This window comes from Crassostrea angulata, chromosome 6, assembly GCF_025612915.1.
Source record: "Crassostrea angulata isolate pt1a10 chromosome 6, ASM2561291v2, whole genome shotgun sequence".
In the NCBI taxonomy this organism is placed as follows: Eukaryota; Metazoa; Mollusca; class Bivalvia; order Ostreida; family Ostreidae; genus Magallana; species Magallana angulata.
In genome coordinates this window covers 36,092,062-36,114,642 of record NC_069116.1, presented here as the reverse complement: position 1 = coordinate 36,114,642, position 22,581 = coordinate 36,092,062, and the positions used below count along the sequence as shown (strand labels likewise).

At 33.9% G+C, this 22,581-nt stretch overlaps 1 protein-coding gene across 1 annotated transcript in view; it reads right to left on the bottom strand.

Moving 5' to 3' along the window:
• The window catches only part of LOC128187479 (N-acetylglucosaminyl-phosphatidylinositol de-N-acetylase-like), a 105,992-nt gene that overhangs the window by 42,350 nt on the left and 41,061 nt on the right, over positions 1-22,581 (bottom strand). The gene's annotated exons all lie outside the window — the stretch shown is intronic.

Below are 22,581 nucleotides of genomic sequence, written 5' to 3'. Positions count from 1 at the left end.
AAACTTTACCCTGCTCCAAAAACCTTAACTTCTTCAAGTTTTTGAAATTCATGGCCCAGATTCAACATCTCAGTCTTTTAAGTCAGTAAGTAGGCCCAGGTACACCATCCATGCAAGTATGGTGAACATAAGTTATAACTTAGATTCAGGACTTGCTCCAAAATCTTTAAATAGGTCTGGACGCTGACGCTGGGGCTATAATATAAGCTCCCACCAACTTGGTCTCGGTGAGCAAAAAAATTCCTTCTGTGTAACTTGCTGATCATCAAAAATAATATTTTAAGGTGGGTCACGGGTTTGCTTTTTTCATTAAATTATGTACTCAATTTAGACAACTCGAGAGGTTGTTTTGTGCACATTTGTTTATGACGTTTTAACGGAGACATCTCAAAGTTTCACCCTTCACATTTTCTAATGTCAAATGCTCTTAGTTATAATATATAGTAATTCGATTTAGGTCTATAGTGTAAACACTGTAGTAGTAATTCATACCAAGTCTTAGTTTTCATGTAAGAATCGTAAGTTAGAAATGCAGATTGGAAGCAATACATCAGTCTGGGCGGACTCCGAAAACGGAGTTAATGGAAGTGAAAATACAAAAGTAAAAATACTCCGAAAAAGGAGTTCGGCACATGCGCAGTTCATCAAAATATCACATTTTTACGTAAAAACAGGGCACTCAGGAAAATTGATCATACAATGCGGATTATTCATATGCATGCAGGTCTGAAAATACGTTTAAATGCTTTATAAGACATGTTGTGACAGAATGTATTTGGCAAAAAGATATGTTCGTTTGGCAAATCAAAGTTGGTCAATTCTGTTGACGATGTCAATAAAAGTGAATTAACTACTGTTTTTTTATGATTTCACTATGATTAAAGAATATTTTTGTGCTGGGGTGTGAAATAAACTATTACTGTGAGTTTTATATCCCGTTTGTAGTCATAACACCGTTCTTTTGATCACGCATTGACTCGCTCAGTCGGCACTTATCATCGTAATTAGTCGGTATTTAAACAAATGTTAAAAAAAAACACATCAACATTATTAAAAGCTTGAATACTTTCACGAGTGCAACATTTAAATTTCCATCTCCATACTTCCAAGTTTTAATTTGAAGTCCGATTTTTCATATGTTATAAGTCCTGGTCGACCACGTGTGATTTTAAATTTTTGTATGTATTTTTCCTGTTGTTTACCGAAATATTTCCACATATCTTATGAAGTATAATTATATGAGGTAAAATTAACCATTTCTGAGTCGTTTCCATTTTTTTCACGCTTCTGAAGGATTTTTAATCTATTTTCAATCACGTTTTTACGGGGAAGGAAGGCAACTCTCCATTATTTACATTAGCTACAAAACGGAAGTTGAGAAAATCGCAATGCATGACGGTGCCAAAGACTCCGTTTTCGGAGTTAACTCCTTTTTCGGAGTCCGCCCAGACTGATACATCATTACATGTATTTACATAGATTATTATCAAGAATTGGAGCGTTACTTTTTAACTCTATGTGAAACTGTACATAAAGGCTAAGTAATGACAGTCATGTAGTCTCGAACTTTTGACAGAGAGAGAGAGAGAGAGAGAGATCTGTAAAATAGTTTGGGTCGGTAATAAAGTTTACAAGCGTTAATAGTAAGTATATCGTAACTATTTTGACCGAAAAAAGGGAGGAACAAAACCGGGAAATTAAATTTTCTAAATTAGTGTAAAGATTTTGATAACCAAAATAAAAGTCCATATCTTACAAATATCATCTGTTTTCTAGATTAAAGACTTCACTGTATTTGCATATATTTACATTAACAACATTTCAACAAAAGAAAGTGGAAATGTGGAACCCACTTCAAAATTTGTACCACCCTTTCCACTAAATTTTAGATTATAATAAATATTATGTTCTGCATTCTCTCATTTAGAATAAGAGGGCAAAATTGGGCTTTTTGATACCTTTAATAGCAACTACCGTAATCCGGTGAATATAATACGCAGTAGTGTACAATACGCACCCCCCACTTTGGGCCTGAAAATGGTGGAAAAAAGCTTGTTGGGGTGTATAATACGCATCAAAAAAATTGACCAAACGGTAATCCTGAGTATCAACAAAGCAGTTATACTTTGTATGCACGCTCAACTTCATCGCGGGAATACGCTACCGGAAATAAGAAAAACACAATATTTTCTTAGATACGGATATATTGTAACTAATACATCAAGGTAATATCTTTAATTCATAATCAATGTTTTAAATGGACCTAGTATTAAATATTCTACCGTAAATAAAATTAACTACTTTTAACAAGCGTTATATAATTGTTTAGTCATTACAAACCCTGTGAAGTGAAAAAGGGACGATGTACAGGTATGGAGATAACGGACCTTATTAAATTCTTAAATGACTCTGATCAAAGTGATCGATTAGAGGCCTGGAACAAAATAAAATATATGCACAAATAGTTGTGTTGTGTATAGTACACATAGCCTAAGGGGGGTGTCTGAGATACCCAAGGCGTCAAGCGTTAACACTGGGGGAGCACAACTAGTACTGTTTCAATGGCTTCAATTGACGGAATAGGTTATAGAATTATTTATATTCATAATTATTTGCAATAAACTAATTAGCATTACATGAAAATGGTTAAAAGTGAGCCAAATGATGTGTAAGCTGTTTTCAAAGATCGGTTACAAATAGCACGTGGCCATCCAAGTCCGCATTCTATTAATAACAGCTGTAATGGCGGCGTACACGGAGATAAAGAATAAGCAGTTCAAATTAATTTTTAAAGGCCATTTTGAAACAGTTTATTTATTAACAGACTTAAAGTATACATTTTCTTTAATTACATGCTATAACAATGATTTCCTAAGGGTTAAATAACAATATATATGTGATAATGAAGTAATGTTGCCATGTATAGCGGGGTATCGGTCCTGTCTGTGAACAGCATAGGTAATACGGCAGTATGATACCCTGTGCTTCAGCTAGGAAAAAAATATGTCCAAATCCTATAGAAATGTATAATACGCACCCCTTTCTCACGGTAAAAAATGCTGGGAAAAAAGTGCGTATTATATTCACCGGATTACGGTAAACAAATCTTTATAATTTAAAAAAAAGAAAAGAAAAAAAAAAAGAACATTTTCATAATACAAAAAGCAAAATTAAGAATTATTGTTTTTTACAGACCAATGCTATACAGGGGTATATGGGAGGCCTTAGAACTTAGAATTCATAGTAAAGATATGCTTTTGTTTAATCTCTGTATTATTTTCATACTCTCCAAAATTGCTATTTCAGAAATGTAAGCTTCTAGTTTTACTTTAAGAAGTCTAAATTTGATTTTTAAGTGATTGTTATAACTAAATAAGCGGAACAGGTTAAAAATAAATGATGTCGTACTCATGACGTCAAAAACAAAACAAGAGGCCCAGGGGCCACATCGCTCACCTGAGCAACAATTGCCTTAATTCTGATCAAATTAGCATTACAGTATCAAAATATCTTGACAACTGAGTACAGTAGATCTTGCTAAAAAAAATTTGAAAATCTGCCAATTATTATCCACCTCTTATTTTTTGGTAAATACCAAGCCCCTTTTGTTGTTGTACCTCTAAGATTTTTCTCTATTCCTATATACCCCCCCCCCCCCCCATTTCGTGGCCCCACTATTCTCTAGGGAATCATGGTTTCATCAAACTTAAATCTACCTTTAATTTCATAACCTGTGCTTTCACACTAAGTACTGAGTTTTTGACCAAAAACTTTCCCAGAATATTTTTAAAGATTTTCTCTATATATTCCTATGTAAAAATTCAAACCGCCATCACGGTCCCGCCCTACCACTAGGGACTGTGATTTTGCAAACTTGAATTTACACTACCCGAGGATGCCTCTACACAAGTTTAAGCTTTTCTGGCCAAATAGTCTTTAAAAAGAAGATTTTGAAAGAATTTCTCTATATATTCCTGAGTAAAATTTCATCCCCCATTGTGGCCTCACCCTACCCCTGGACTATTATTTAAACAAACTTGAATCTATATGATCTGGGGATGCCTCCACTCAAATTTGGGCTTTCCTGGCCTAATACTTTTAAGAAGAAGACTTTTAAAGATATTCTCTATATATAAAAATGTATCCCCCATTGTGGCCCCGCCCTACCCCCAGGGACCATGGTTTGAACAAACTTGAACTACATTATCTGAGGATGGTAACACGCCAATTTGAGATTTCTTGGCCAAATAGTTATTAAAAGAAATTTTTTAAAAGATTTTCTCTATATACTCTTATGTAAAAATTGATCCCCCAATTGTGGCCCCACCCTACCCCCGGGGACTATGATTTGAAGAAACGTGAATCTACACTACCTGAGGATGCTTCCATTTTAATTTGAGCTTTTCTGGCATAATAGATTTTGAGAATAAGATTTTTAAAGATTTTCTCTATATATATTCCTATGTAAAACTTGATCCCCCAATTGTGGCCCCACCCTACCCCCAGGGATCATGATTTGAACAGACTTAAATCTACACTACCTGAGGATGCTTCCATTTAAATTTGAGCTTTTCTGGCCAAATAGTTTTTGAGAAGAGGATTTTTAAAGATTTTCTCTATATATTCCTATGTTAAACTTGATCCCCCTATTGTGGCCCCACCCTACCCCCGGGGACCATGATTTGAACAAAAGTGAATCTACACTACCTGAGGATGCTTCCATTTTAATTTGAGCTTATCTGGCCTAATAGATTTTGAGAATAAGATTTTTAAAGATTTTCTCTATATATATTCCTATGTTAAACTTGATCCCCCAATTGTGGCCCCACCCTACCCCCAGGGATCATGATTTGAACAGACTTAAATCTACACTACCTGAGGATGCTTCCATTTTAATTTGAGCTTTTCTGGCCAAATAGTTTTTGAGAAGAAGATTTTTAAAGATTTTCTCTATATATTCCTATGTAAAACTTGATCCCCCAATTGTGGCCCCATCCTACCCCCAGGGACCATGATTTGAACAAACTTAAATCTTCACTTCCTGAGCATGCTTCCATTTTAATTTGAGCTTTTCTGGCCTAATAGTTTTTGAGAAGAAGATTCTTGAAGATTTTCTCTATATATTCCTATGTAAAACTTGGCCCCACCCTACCCCCGGGGACCATGATTTGAACAAACTTGAATCTACACTTCCTGAAGATGCTTCCATTTTAATTTGAGCTTTTCTGGCATAATGGTTTTTGAGAAGAAGATTTTTAAAGATTTTCTCTATATATTCCTATGTACAACTTGTAAATACTCAGATCACATTGTCAATGATGTTCACTAAATCTTAAAGTGTTTAATTTTACTTGAAAATTATATCCTAACAATAGATACTGTTGATGCTGTCTGTTCCTCATACATGTAGGTGGCACAGGACAATTTTTTAAAAACAATTCATTGTAGTCAGGGGATGTGTGTCTTCTTAACTCTGTAACTAGAATTTCCTCAGTTCCCATAAAAATGTGTTGTGATTGAAAGCCTGTATATAAAACGTGTTTTGAAAAAGAAAGAAAGAAAATGTTTTAGGAAAACTATCTGTCGAACACAGTTTATGTACTAGTATTCGTTTCAAACATTCTTTAAAAAATGAGATGTTTAATGGCGAGTTAAATTTTTAGAGGGTAGCAAGCATTGTTACATGTACTCATGATTCATGTCAGGAATTGTGATTTTTGGGAGTTGATTTTAATCAACTCTCCTATGCAGTTACTCTAGCAAACCGAAACTGAAACTGTGTTTGCACCTAAGCACAAATCATCGCCGCTGACAAGAATTAGTTCTTGAAAATAATCGATAAATTTCGATGTTATGTACGCTGAAGCATTTTTTTAAAGGAAACTTATTTACAAATACCTTGGAAATAGTCAGATTTTAAATTGTACGAACAATTAGAAGTTTTTTGTAGTCGTGTGTATTCCTACACCAGAGTTCAATATATAGTTTCGTTCAAACATCGGCTGTCTCCTTACATCTCCGGCAAGTAGAGAGTCAGTCTATATTTAGAGGTCGCATCATCAAGCTATCACGTGACCTGGTATCTCTTACTTGTCGGAGATTAACGGAGACAGCCGAGCATCTGGTTGAAAGAGACTAGAGTTCATTATTGGTTGGATCCATACAATTTTTGAAATATTTGGAATACCAAAACATAGTTTGATGAAATCAATTCTATTTCAAAATATTACACAACATGATTCATTAGAGGTTTTCTCGAAATTCTTGTCGGAAAAGTCAGAGAATTCATATTATAAAAATGTGCATAATTCAAATGCAGATTATAAACTACTTGCCAAGAAAACTAGCATATCGTTGATTTTAAAATAAATAATATTCGATAAAATCAACTCCCGTTAGTATATCAGTACTTTGATTTAAAAACCGAACTCGCCTACAAAACACGTAACCTTTTCTCTAAGATAACTTCTTTATTTAAAAATATTTCTAAATTTTTGAAAACTATGTGCAAGTTTAGAATTGTTGCATGATGACAAAATTTACAGACCCCTGAAACATACTACTACACCAAAAAACGTGCGAATTACGTGCGAGAAACATTTCGTGTAAACACTAGCGTTTCGTGTGATTGTGAAACGTTTCGTGTAAACCGTTTAGCGTTTCGGGCAAAGCGTGTAAATCGTTTCGGACAAAGCGTGCGAGAACCGCGTAAAACATTCATCAGATTTCATTCGGAACTCTCTGATAATTCAATTGTTTCAAAATGGCGCCCGTGTTTTACATTACTTTAAAATGTTTGTTATTGGCAAAACTTTTTTGTACATGTAGGTATTTTCATGAAAAAAAATCTACAAGAAATGATAATATTAGAGAGGTTTAGCAGACCAACGTGTACGTGTACTTGTACGTGTAGGTTACAAGCTAGAACTACCCGTACCAGCTCAATTACTTTTCTTGTTTTGCAGTTGTAACGTGTACTTGTACGTTTAAATGTTTTAATATAATTATGGATATCCTCTCCTACTAAGCTGAGGATGTTGGTTATAAACGAAAAGTAGGAATTCTGCATGTGTTAATTTTATTAAACATCATTTATTATATATGCAAATTTTTATTTTTCACAAATTAATAAGATAACGGAGCCATTGCATGTTTTGGAGGAAGAGATGCGTGAAATAAAACTCCAATAACATATTAAACGCTAATGAAAATTTATGTTGGTAGATATCAGTATTCGCATTGAATATTCAGGCTTAAGAAAAGTTAACATATTTTTTCAAATTAATAGACAACAGGGAAACAGAGGCTACAAGTTCGACCTTACGGTTACTTTACAATTTACACGTATGTTCATTCGGGTACATACGTGTAGAAATTCGTCATTACACAAACCGATGACGTAATGCACATATTGTCCGTTCTACATGTACACGTACACATACACGTTGGTTTGCTAAACCTCTCTAATACTTATCTTTTTACAAAATTGAATTAATTTTTAACAAACAAAAGAACGGTATATGTTTTAAAAAATGACTTGTTACAGAGTAGATTTATATATAACGTTTTTATACGATGTTTCAGTACTTATACAATATTAAAATTCGCTATACATAAAAATATTAAATACAGTTAGCAAAACATGATTTCTGTTAGAACAAACCTAAACCACTTTTACAACGAAGTACATTGAAGCGTTTAATATGCATTTACTCCAGAAAAGTTGTTATAATGTTTTGACTGACCTTTGTCCAATCAGATTGTAGAACGCGGAGTTGAGACATTACCGGTCGTGACTTCATTTGAGAGAGAGAGAGAGAGAGAGAGAGAGAGAGAGAGAGAGGGTGTTACAGAGAGAGAGAGAGAGAGAGAGTTAACTGGTTAATGGAGTAAATTATGGATGACGCAGATGAGTGAACTATCTATCAACAATAGTTATCGTATAAAGTGACAAATCACGGTCTATAGTATGTCCCAAGTTATTGATTCCATCAAATTTTGATGATTTTTAATAAAAATACACATACATGTGAAAGAAACACAACTGAAATTGTTGAAAGGGAATATATCCAAGATATCTTCATTGAACAATTTTCACTCATAAAATTTCACAGGAACGAAAACAATTTTCTTACGGAGATGTTTACATCTTTTCTCCGTTCGGAAGTACTCGGGATACCTCGCGCAATTTTTTAACGTTATCATCCGGGCTTATTAATGGCTGATGCAATGCAAAATCCCCGTAGACTTTCAATATTGGGATGTGTATTGAAACCTGAAGCGGTAGAGGGGGCGTTTCAACACATATAATCTGGACATTTTTCATATAAGTGGATGAACGTAGTTTGAGCACAAAGGTGTTTACTATTATTGAAATATCAAGCAAAAAGTGGTGGAAGAAAAAACTCGGGACATAGTATAGTACAGTGGAGCCTCAGATGTCCGGACGCCAGATATCCGGACGCTTCACTTACCGGTCGATTTTTATTGGGAACGGAATTTTTACACAATAATTTGTCTCGTTTATCCGGAATTCCGCGTTCCGGATCCGGACGGTCAAATTTTACCACATAATACAGTTTTCCTTTAAATTTTACCTCATTTAACCGGACGGTCACATTTAAGTGTTCGGGGGCACAACAGTTTTTTATGCGCAAGTGCAAACTGGTGTAAAAACATCTGACACTGGTTGTTGGTTTTAAACAATGCCTTCGTCCGGTAATCGGGGTCACCTGTGTCACGCTATGTACTCGCCTGAGGATATTACGATAACCATGGATGCGACATGTTTAATTGTTGCCATTTAACTTATGAACTGTTATTGTTTGATTAAAATGTCATGAAAATTGTTTAATTTGTGTTTAAAAAAGTCATCTATTGATTGAATTAAAATTCTATTAATCGTAGTGTGATTAGATCGTTCGTACGCCTATTCATTTTAAAACGTAATTGAAATGAAATATTTGATAATTTGAGTTCTGTTTACGATAGTTATTAAGACCGCTTGGGATGTTCAGGGTATCGACATTAATTTTATAGCGTGTGTTCAATAAACAGTGTAATAATAATTTATGCCAAACATGGCGTGGATGAGTGTTCACGCTACTTGTAAAAATCGCTTGGGTGCAATTAACTCTATAGAAAGATGGATACGTAAAATTAGCTTGGGTAAGTTCTGTCAATGAAAAAATAGCTTGGACAATTATCAATAAGGGAATATATACAGACTCTCAGCCATTTTCAATCATGAAATGTTGAGCAGCTTCAAACATGTCAACACCACCGGCCAAGAGAGCGAGAGTTGCGATCACCGCTAGCTTGAAGAAAAAGATTTGTCAGCGTAAAGTGGAACACCGACTTTCTTCTCTTCGCTTTGTTATGCGAATGTAATTAAATTATCGGTTTAATACAGTGATTGTTATGTACATGTACATGTGTTGCATTGAAGAATGTAGTGCTAAGTTTCCTCTGGAAAAACATACCTTAAATAATGTTTTTAACAATATTTTGTTTTGTTAATTTAAAAAAAATCTAAACTTTTTTTGTAGTGCTTATGGCTATCAAAATAAAATATTTAATTGTATAATTAATTTATGAGTTATGTTTCCATAAATATTAAAGGTAAATATCACAATTCAGATATCCGGACGCTTCACCTATCCGGACGATTTGGCCTGAGTCAAAAGTGTCAGGATAAGTGAGGCTCCACTGTATATCTTATAAATTTATGAAACTTTGAAGTGTTTTGAAATTCTTTAACCAGGGAATAACGATGTCTATATATAGATCAGTAATAGGATAAGGTAATGTCAAACATCGAAGACTGTACGAATATTTAAGAAACTGTTTTTATTACAAGTGTTACCGTTAATAATCAAATCAAAGTTTGCCGAATTCTCCTGGAATTAAGGTTGTAAATTTACTTTGTATAAAAACTTTCTTCAAGGTTACTCAGTGTGAAACATTCTTTACCTTAGACGTTTTACTTTTCCACTAAGCATCCGCCATCGTTGCCTTTCCTTTACACTACATCTAAATTCATCATGTTCATAAGTGATCATTCATTCGCATTTCAAAATATTTAATGTCCGTATTCTCGGACTCCATGCTAGGAAATTTAGTTGGATATAAGCTACGTCATTCTTATCCATGTGCATGTTGTCGACGGCGTGCGACCAAAGAAATTTTCACAATTGTTCTTTAATACGCTTTAATGTTATACAATATAGGATATACATGTAATTTTTATATACAGACCTTAATTAATTTGTTTGCAAGTTTATAACTAATGATTATTCCTTTATTGGCACCACTTATAATTTACTCAATTCACTCTCTCTCTCTCTCTCTCTCTCTCTCTCTCTCTCTCTCTCTCTTTTCTTTCTCTCATTCAAGTCACGAGCGGCAATGTTTTAACTCGGCCCAGCTACGATCTGATTGGACAAAGGTCAGTCAAAACATTAGGTAGAAACTTTTCTGGAGTAAACCCCTGTTAAACGCTTCAATGTACTTCACTGTATCTTAAACGATCATGTTTTGATAAGCATATTTTTTATTATTATTTATTTACATCGATAACTCTTACTGAGACCATTCGACTTTGTACAAGCACACTGTCGTGTATCCGCGCCGGTAGTGACGTGTTTGGATAAAGTGAAAATGGTGGCTTGATAAGTTTTCGTGTTATTTAAGGCTTACATTGTCTACCTTTACACGAAAAAGATCGTCAGATCTATTTAAAAGTGTATAAAATCTTTAAAGTTCTACGAATTTTATGTTAAAATTATGTAAATAAGCAGTTCATGTCAATTAATTGTGAACAACGGAACAGGTTTGGATGACCTTGTTTTTCAAAATAGGATCGGTTTGGATACGCATCTGATACGGTTTGGATGTAATTAATTTGTGAGTGTAAATAGTTCCTTTAATTATCCCCTCGCGAAGGGGATATACCATCGCTACTATGCGATATACATGCCCTCACTGAAAAGCATGCTGATATCGTCATGTGATAGACATATGAAGTCACATTGTTTAAAAAAATAAACATACACGTTAAAGACTTGTGCATTTAAGCCAACAAAACTTAATATACCTTAATTTGAATTTCAATTTTACACACGCTCCAAATAACGTGCAATTGGCTTACAAAAATTGCATACAGATTGCTTTACAGATATGTTAAGTCTATTGTATAATCATTCCATCGATATTAATTTCGAAAGATTCAGCCTTACCAAAATCTGTACCGACACAAAAAAACATGTGTTTAAGACAGTTTCAATTGTTATGCTTCTATATCGTTATCGGCTTTACACGTGAAAACGTCAAACAATCAAAAGAAATCAGTCAAATACAGAATTATACCAACTTTAAAAAGTTTAAAGTCTGTAAAATCATCTAATGATACAAATATTTTTTTCTTTTAAAATTGAAACGATATAATATATCGATACACTGCACAGAACAAACCGTGATAACGTGGATATTTTTAATTATTGGTATCCTGATATGGGATTCATGAAAATGAAAAAAAATTCTCTTTTGATACAGAGTATTTAACTTATCCAACATTATACTTGTCTATTTTTCTAAATTAAAAATTGAAACGTTCCCAAACAACTTCTTAGTTTTGCAACAGCCTATGCTAACAACTTTGCTTTGACAAATTTTTAACTATGACATTTTTATCATTATACTTTCATGTTAAATACTAACGCGGGTTTTGTACTTTTACTGCAGTGACACCACCTTCATTTCCCGCATGAGTCACCAAAACCTCTTGATATACATAGATACATATGTATTGTTTTGATTTTCTGGTGAGAATTATGATTGAATAAAATTTAATGTACATATAAAATGGCGATGTTTACTTAGGTCTCGTCATCACTTGAATTTTTTGGACAAACTATTTCTAACAACAGAGTAAATATATGACTTGGCAGACATCTATGGTACTTTGTATCATATCAGTATAATCACTGGGAGTGAAATAATTGTAGAACTTTCTTTGTCTAGCGATGTACAGGCTTGGTATTGAATGTAAACGAGGCTCACTTTCATAATATTATTACCAAGCACGTTCTCCGTTAAACGTACTTCACGATTATAAATATCATTTCAGAATAACTAAAAAACACATCATATTGTCGCTTGCCACAAAAGTAGTAGATAGTTGTCTGTTAAGGTGTGTATATGATATATTGCTTTTCAGGTTAAAGGTGAAAAACTTATATTTTCTTTATAATTTAAAATTAAAGAAAGTATTCTTTTGAAATGTCAGTAAAAAAAAAAACTTGATATAACTATATTTACATTTTCAATGTCTTTTCATTTGATAACGCTAAGTATCAATTTGTTCATATTCAGTCCAATAAATTCAAATGGCGTTTGCTTATTAAAATATTTAAAAGTACAATTGCTGTGAATTAAATTAATATAAGTATTAAGGAATCATTCTTTCGATATTGTGAGGTGTAATTTCGTTTCGAGCTTTATTGGGTTTGACCACGCCCCGACCAAAATAATCAACTCATGATATTCGAACAAAGAATGATTCGGATCCTTATTCGTTAAATAATCAATTTCTGATCAATTATACACTAAATATACCATTTTATCAGAGGAAAAACACAGGCTTGTCTAAAGAAATAAACTTCTAGTCATCCAGTTTTAGTTCCCTTCGAACATGTGGAAGTATTTTGGTTTTATAATATGTCATTATAATATTATATAAAAATATTAAAAATCCTAAAACTTTAAATTATTCAAACCGTACCATTTGCACAATTGATATTTTAGCATCCAAACCGGAATAATTTATTTATCCAAACCGTACTACTTCTTTAGCAGGTGCATGAAGTTATTGCTATTTTTATACATATTAATGTATTAAAAAGACATCGGTTTGGTTTTATTTGGTTAATGCAATGTTTTAAATTAATTTTGGCTGCTTCAGATTTTTAGTATGTGTTATATTATCTACGTAATCTAGAAATAGTTCTTGGTTTTGCGTTAAAATGACACGTTAACGATTGATTTTTCTACAAATAAGTCGTTTTTATAAACGATGAACGAAAATAACGCACACTCTTTTCAAATGCAAAACCTTCAGAAAAATATGAATGACTATTACGATATTTTAATTAATATTTACCCCGTTGTCGATAGAAAAAAGGACACAACACTCGTTGTTTTTGCAATGGATACGCCATTTTCACGTTATCCAAACATGTCACTACCGGCGCGGATACACGACAGTGAAGCAGCACACATAACCTCGGACATCAGGTGTCTCCTGCACCTGGCTGACCCTGTCAATCAAACTCTGTGTATTTGTTTTTATTGGATGGCCAAGCGTCTCTTTTTTTGTCAATAGCCAATGGAAAATTAATGACCTCAAGGTAATCGGAATCAGTATTTGATAAAGCATACAATTTAAATGACAAAAATTATTAATCATCTGAAAATTATTTAAACCACTGTTAGCGGAAAACAAAGAGTCTTAGAAGTAATTAACACACAGGAATTTGCCTACAATGTACACAGTCATGCAATTACTAGTAATTATTATGGGAATCTTTACGCATGGTACTTAATTCGAACATAATTATAATAATCTATGCACTGTACGCCGTTACACATGTATGAAGCGCCGGTAATATATATGAATATTGAGTAAAAAATTTAAATCATTTTTATTTCTTGTTCTTTTCAATACAATGTGAAATTACTTTCAAAAAAAATTCCGAAATACTAATTACAACTTTCTTTTTTGTGCAGCATTTGCATTTTTTTTGAGGTACATGTATATATATGTACAGAACATACTTATTTACACGCGAATGATACGACATAGGAAAAAAAATAATCGGCTGTTCGTAGAACATTTTTATCTTACGAATGTGACTAATTTAATTTTAAATATTTTTCAACATTATCAATGTTTATAATATCAGGTGTATTTACTGTTTGTATTTTTACATCGTAATCTCTGAAACCAATAGAAATACTAATGTTAGCAGAAAAATCAAATCCCGCCGAATACTGAAAAAATACGGATTTTATTTTTGGTATTGACTTTTGAGTTACGGTTACTTTTTTTCTGGATGATTTTATTATTTATTATTTTATGTAAAAGCACCATTCCAACTGTTACTCAATTATATAACAATTGATGACCTGGGGCTATATATATTCCGAGCTGTGTGTCCTGAAGCGACAAAAGATTCTCGGTCGTTGTGGCGATTGAATTTACACAGACTGACCGAATAAACAAACGGGTGGGAAAGTGAAACAAAATGTTACACATGAGAAGAAGCCTGTGACCAAAAATGATTTTTGATAGATCTTGATATCGTTTTGACAATTAAAAAATTCAGCGCGAGCTCCTGTCAGCGGGGTGGGAGGGGAAGGGGGGGGGGGGGCAGCAATGAGTTCGCTTCTACAAAGAAACGAACGACCATGTAGAAAAACTACAGAAGTGATTAATATGTGACCGATAGAATCTAATCTAAAGCTGTTTAAAATTCATGTGAATTTTTTTTTTAAAAATCATCGAATGCCTCAATTCAGGACATTTTTTTATCGTGCTAGCACCTACCGCAAACATGTTACATGAAACTTTGATTATAATTTGATTTTTAAACTACCTTGTACGCTATCTATAAATCAATGCTTATAATCAACTGTACAAGTTTAATGAATTTATCTTTTCATCTTAAACGAATATGATAGTTGAGAACATAATAAAATATAGTTGTGTCCGTGCAAAATATGAAACATGAACACGTGATAAGGTACATGTAGAAGAACACGAACCGACTGCGGATTTCTTGTCCAGTCGTGCCGGTTCTCCTCAGCCATGTGCGATGGATGATCATCATTTAAAGGTTTACTATTTGTGTGTGTGGGGGGGGGGGGGGGGGGGGGGGGTTGATTTAAAACATTATTTGTGCAGTTTTTAAAATATTTTACATAAACAAACTAACCATTAATTTATGTCTTACGATGTTTACGATTGGGAGTATTATCGCTCATTAATATTCATTTACACTCAAATGTTCAATTGAATAAGTACAAGATGGACAAACTTTTATAGCATTTAATTAAAACAGTTCCTGTTTTTACGGCTATATTAACTCAAACACGTTCATATGCATGTAAGTGTGCGTCGCAATGTGAGAATCTTGTGTATTAAATAACCGCTTAATCACCGCTAGGTAGTGCAGCCGTGGCTGATCTCCACGGCCGTGGGCGAAGGATATATTACGTAAAGGTACATGTACAATGCACAGACAGGCACAGCTCAGAACCCAGGAAGATTTGAAAAGTTTGCAGTATAATGACCATACTCTATCAAATAGAAGTTATTTATTTTAAACTTAAAACCCACAATTGATCTGTGTCTATTATTGCTTTAGATTGAGAATGACATTGCTTTTATTAATTAAGTGAGCGATTTCTTAATTGACACCCAATCGTTTAATCCATAAAAAAATTATGTGTAATCAAAACGAAACCAATTCTTGAGTTCGCGGCTAAATAAACTCATACATGTATATGAGAGACACAGCTCTCGTGTATTAGATAACCGCTGACCGCTAGGTAGTCCAGCCGAGAGCATGGTGACCGATTTTCTCGGCCGCGGGCGAGGGAGAGCTTACGTAATGGTACACACACACACACACAGCTCTGATTCAAGGTAGATTTAAATGCATGGAGTTAATAAATAAAATGTAATGCATTGAGTTTTTTAATTCCATATTTTGTGGTTTAAAAGAAAAGAAAAAGAATGTTTTGTTTTCCAATTGCCGTTTTTAATGATTGTGCACTATAATAACTTAACAACAATGACTTAAACTCCTAAAAAAAAAAGCATGTACTTCAACAACAAAAAAATCTTATAAATTAATGCCTCCTGTATAAACCAGCATACTTTCTGCGGCAACTTTATGCCAGTTGTACGCACAAAGACTTTCGTTAACTTGTTAAATGAAAACAGTGTACGTGTCAACATGTAAAGCTTTTTACACTCAAACTACACAAATCACTTACAAAATAATATTGTTACGACCTTTATGAGATCCAAACAAACAACTTTTCCAGCAACCATATCAAAATCCTAACCGTTTTCGAATTAAGCAAAAACTTTTAGGGGCTATTGGCCATTAATTTAAGGGGCCAGCCCTTTTTTATTGGTGTCAAATGAAAGCCCTTGATATTCTGCACAACTTTTATTCTACATGTCTTAACAAAATATTTTTCGTTAAAAAGATATAAAGGAAAATATGTCTAAATTTTTGCACTTTTTTGAATCCTGTTTTTTGACCCCCTACCTTTTCCTAAATAAAAAACGTAATCTAAAACACCACGTATAACACAACATGCGGGGTGTATGCTATGTTGTACACGGGGTGTAGGCTTCCGAAGCGAGGAAAACGGTGTCGAAGGTCCGATATTTGTCCAATTATTCAATTAAAGGACTTATTTTGCCAAAAAGAGTATGCTTACGGAAGAAAGCATGAATTACAGAATGCATAGACACGTTTTATTCCATTGTACATGTTCTAGTTTTCTCAAACACCTCAACACAATTGCGACTGTCAGGGTGAGTTTGACCCTGACGTACGTTAATGATCAAATATCTGGACAAATGTTCCGTTTATCATCACTGTTTTGTTACTAACAATTACATACCATCAGTGTTTGATTATTCATAAATTTTCTGTGAATAAAATCAATCGAATACAGAAATATTTGCGAAAAAGTGATGTTGTACACGGGGTGTATACAACGTGTTGTACAAGGGGTGTATACAATCGGTATTACTTGCAGAGTCTAGTGCATAATATCAATGGAAAATGTTTAATGCTTATTTATTTTGATAATGTAGCTCTTTATATTGTCTTGGATTCTAGATTATCATGTATAGAGCTTGGTTAGCACAGCACACGGTAGGTACAGACTTTCAACAGTGTATATTGATAAATCTTTTGATCAAATGTTTTAAATTAGTCCAAAACTGCTTTGTAGATGGAGATAGAAATTGATCATTCAGAGGAAGTTCATGATGAAGAAGAATCCTTAATATGCGAATTTTGCTCAAAGTCATTTAAACACAGGTCGTCCTTGTATAGACACCTGGAAGCTCACAAAAATTAACTGTTTAAGGAAGGAGTCTTCTCGTTATCAAACATATTTCTTATCATAAGAAATTCATGAAATTTTTACACAGTCAAACGGATCATATTACCAAATGATTCTATCAATTTAATCAAATTTGACCTTTTTGTTTTCGCATAAAGGTAAGGTCAAGGTCACTACCTTTTTCCTCAACGTAAAGGATGATAAAAATAAGTGTAGCTCTTTGTAGTTCTGTAGACATTTATTTAAGATTTGAAGATTCTATTCTTCTATGAAATGATAGAATATCAGAAGGTCTATCAGCTTATACTACTAAATTGGAATAAATATTTATACTAAAATTGATATTGCGTTGCCCGCATTTCCTCTAATTTTCTTACATTTTGAAAAAATGTTGATTATTTTTTTTATGATTCAAATTATAAAATATTTCTGATTTTTATGTAAAATGACGACTTTATATAAAGATATGAATTGACAGAATAGCTAATATATTGACCATTTAATAAGAGAGAAAATCTGATTTTAGTGATTTTTTCACAAAAATTAATGTATAGAATGGGCGCTTTGTAAAGCTTATAAAAATGTAATTTGATAGGCAAATCGTATTTTAAAAACATATTCTGAAACCCAAGTATCATATCATTAGTTCACATTAGTAAAAAAAAATCCAACATTAATGTGATTGTTTTTTAAATGCTAAAACAGACTCATTAATCTGCAGCAATTCCGAATTGCGAAACATGTGATATTTTCTTACGCCAATATTACGCCAAAAATATAGTCCTTGTTATATTCTAAACATTGATTACCTTTTCTATGCCAAGTTGTATGATAGTAAAAATGTAAGAAAAAAATACCATTTTAATTTCCTTTTATCTTGATTTAATGCACAATTAATCAAATTTACGTTTGACAAGTCGAAAACCAGAAAAGACTCCTTCCTTAAATACAACCAATGTCCAAAAACATTTGCCACGCGACATTACTTGAATCTTCATATTAGCAATGTCCATACAGAGCCAAGAAACATCCTCTGTCCCCATTGTGGTCGAGCATACCACACTTCATGTGCATTGTCAAACCATATAAGGTTTAAGCGTAAGGGTGGGGGTAATGAATGTAGCATATGTGAACTTAAATTCAAAGACAATTACGGTTTAAAACGACATTTGTCATCTCATGAAGAAAAGGCACAGCACTGCTCCATTTGCAATAAAAACTTTATAAAAAATTTAAAAGAACATTCGAAACATTGCACAAAGGAGAAATCAGAACAGAGGTATTCTTGCCATCATTGCGACAAAAAATATGCATTGAGAAGATGGCTGAAAGTGCACATAAAAAAAACCCATGAAACCACTCCTGCATATCCTTGCTGTGGTGGGAAATTGTTTAAATACAGGTCCTCTCTCAACAGACATAAGAAGGCGTGTTCAAGGTCTGGTATTTGAGTATTTTTACTAGATTAATCCTCATATCAGAACCTGTATTTTTGTTGTGTTCTACAACAGAATAAGAACTCGAAATTATTAAATGGGAATTTGACAATTTTGTTAAGCAGTTAGTTTAATAATTTCGTTTACAGATATTTTCTAATATACTTGTCAAGACTCTAGAATGTCGTTAACTCGTTATAAAAACCGATTGTATACACCCCTTGTACAACACGTTGTATACACCCCGTGTACAACAACACTTTTTCGCAAATATTTCTGTATTCGATTGATTTTATTCACAGAAAATTTATGAATAATCAAACACTGATGGTATGTAATTGTTAGTAACAAAACAGTGATGATAAACGGAACATTTGTCCAGATATTTGATCAGTAACGTACGTCAGGGTCAAACTCACCCTGACAGTCGCAATTGTGTTGAGGTGTTTGAGAAAACTAGAACATGTACAATGGAATAAAACGTGTCTATGCATTCCGTAATTCATGCTTTCTTCCGTAAGCATACTCTTTTTGGCAAAATAAGTCCTTTAATTGAATAACTGGACAAATATCGTACCTTCGACACCGTTTTCTCGCTTCGGAAGCCTACACCCCGTGAACAACATAACATACACCCCGCATGTTGTGTTATACGTGGTGTAAAAACAAAAACCGATGTGCACCACTACAATGTCTCTGCTATACAAATTCGTTGGATTCCCATTCCCTGCTATCATAGTCTCGGAGCCTTTGTCTGGAAACCAAAGGCCCTAAAAAAAATTAAAAGGGGAATAACTCGTTAACGGAAAGGGAATTCTAACTTTTATGAATTGATGAAGATAGAGTTTTGTAAAGTCCATTAGCCCTGAAAATTTGAGCAAAAACCGTTCAGAAATGAGCACGATATGAAGCCTCAAAGTTCGCTTCTAGAAAAAACAAGAGGCCAAGGGGCCACATCGCTCACCTGAGCAACAATTGCCTTAATTCTGATCAAAAAAGCATTACAGTATCAAAATATCCTGACAACTAAGTACAGTAGATCTTGCTAAAAAAAATTGAAAATCTGCCAATTCTTATCCACCTCTTTCTTTTGGTAAATACCAAGCCCCTTTTGTTGTTGTACCTGTAAGAAGATTTTTCTCTATTCCTATATACCCCCCCCCCCCATTTTGTGGCCCCACTTTTCTCTAGGGTATCATGGTTTCATCAAACTTATATCTGCATAACCTGTGCTTTCACACTAAGTACTGAGTTTTGGACCAAAAAACTTTCCCAGAATATTTTTAAAGATTTTCTCTATATATTCCTATGTAAAAATTCAAACCGCCATCACAGCCCCGCCCTACCACTAGGGACTGTGATTTTGAATTTACAATACCCGAGGATGCCTCTACACAAGTTAAAGCTTTTCTGGCCAAATGGTCTTTAAAAAGAAGATTTTTAAGATTTTTAAAGATTTTCTCTATATATTCCTATGTAAAAATTCATTCCCCACTGTGGCCTCACCATACCACTGGACTATTATTTTAACAAACTTGAATCTATATACGATTTGGAAATGCTTCCACTCAGATTTGGGCTTTCCTGGCCAAATAGTTTTGAGAAGAAGATTTTTTAGAGATTTTCTCTATGTATAAAAATTAGGGATGTCAACGAGTACCCGGTTAACCGGGTACTCGATCGAACGTCCGAGTATTGAATACTAAAATCAGTACTCGGTTACTCGGATGTATATTTTTCAATATTTCTAAGTTTATTTAATAATGCATTAAAACATCGGTTTTAAAACTTAAAATGTCCATTGCACTTGTACATACAGTAATTAGGATTGCCTACGCCTCTAAATATGCTAAATGACCGTTATCGCCTGTGGCAGTGTTTATATAGTAATTATCGTGACCAAGCCCCTGTTACCTAGCTTTTATCACCTTTGGCTGTCTTCTACCCTTATTTCTGGCTTACTTTAATGATTTGTTTTCACTGAACATCGTTTATATATTAGTCTATTATATAAATTAGATAGCACACAGTAGAGAAAATGAACAGACCTAAAATGCCACCACCGACTTCAAAGGTCTGAAAATATTTTTAAAAAACTGAAGATTAAAAAAAACGTAAAATGTCAGGTGTGAAAAGTAAACTTATCCTATACGGGGGGAACGACAAACATGTTAAATCACATTCGTATTAAACATCGTCTTGAACAATTTATGATTTTATTTCTTGTGTGTATCCTGCGTTTATCTGAGAAACTCGACTCGGATTAACAAAGCTTCACAGTAGACTATCTTCTTCTTGTGTTGATCACATAAAAAACCCACTTTGAACAATTTATGATTTTATTTTATGTGTTTATCTTGTATTCATCTGATAAATAAATTGCTCATAATTCTTACAACAGAAACACACTTACGGGGAAACCTCCCATTATATCATGTGGTTTTATTTCTACAAAAGTGACCAAGGTTTTACAGTCATCAATGCACTTGTTCATATTTATTTACACTTTAACCGAGTACCCGGGTACTCGATCGGAAAAACGTCCGAGTAACCGAGTACAAAAAATTGACCGATTTGACATCCCTAATAAAAATGTATCCCCCATTGTGGCCCCGCCCTACCCCCAGGGACCATGATTTGAACAAACTTGAATCTACATTATCTGAGGATGGTTACCCGCCAATTTGAGCTTTCTTGGTCAAATAGTTTTTGAGAAGATTTTTAAAGATTTTCTCTATATATTCCTATGTAAAAATTGATCCCCCAATTGTGGCCCCACCCTACCCCTGGAGACCATGATTTGAACAAACTTGAATCTTCACTATCTGATGATGCTTCCACTCAAATTTGAGCATTCCTGGCCTAATAGTTTTTGAGAAGAAGATTATCTCTATATATTCCTATGTAAAACTTGATCCCCCAATTGTGGCCCCACCCTACCCCCAGGGACCATGATTTGAACAAACTTGAATCTACACTACCCGAGGATGCTTCCATTCAAATTTGAGCTTTCCTGGCCTAATAGTTTTTTAGAAGAAGATTTTTAATATATATTCCTATGTAAAACTTGATCCCCCCATTGTGGCCCCACTCTACCCCCAGGGACTATGATTTGAACAAACTTGAATCTACACTACCTGAGGATGCTTCCATTTTAATTGGATCTTTTCTGGCCAAATTGTTTTTGAGAAGAAGATTTTTATAGATTTCTCTATATATTCCTATGTAAAACTTGATCCCCCCATTTTGGCCCCACCCTACCCCGGGGACCATGATTTGAACGAGCTTGAATCTACACTACCTGAAGATGATTCCATTATAATTGGAGCTTTTCTGGCCTAATAGTTTTTGTGAAGAAGATTTTTAAAGATTTTCTCTATATATTCCTATGTAAAAATTCATCCCCCTATTGTGGCCCCTCCCTACCCCCGGGGACCATGATTTGAACAAATTTGAATCTACACTATCTGAGGATGCTTCCACTCAAATTTGAGCTTTCCTGGCTTAATAGTTTTTGAGAAGAAGATTTTTTAAAAATTATCTCTATATATTCCTATGTAAAACTTGATCCCCCAATTGTGGCCCCACCCTACCCCGGGGACCAAGATTTGAACAAATTTGAATCTACACTACCTGTGGATGTTCTAATTTTAATTTGAGCTTTTCTGGCCCGATAGTTTTTTAGAAGAAGATTTTTAAAGATTTTCTCTATATATTCCTATGTAAAACTTGATCCTCCAATTGTGGCCCCTCCCTACCCCGGGGGACCATGATTTGAACAAACTTGAATCTACACTACCTGAGGATGCCTCCACACAAGTTTTAGCTTTTCAGGCCAAATAGTTTTTGAGAAGAAGATTTTTGAAAAATACCAACAAATTTTCAATAATTCTCAATTATCTCCCCTTTAAAGAGGGCGTGGCCCTTCATTTGAACAAACTTGAATCCCCTTCACCTAGTAATGCTTTGTGCCAAATTTGGTTGAAATCTGCCC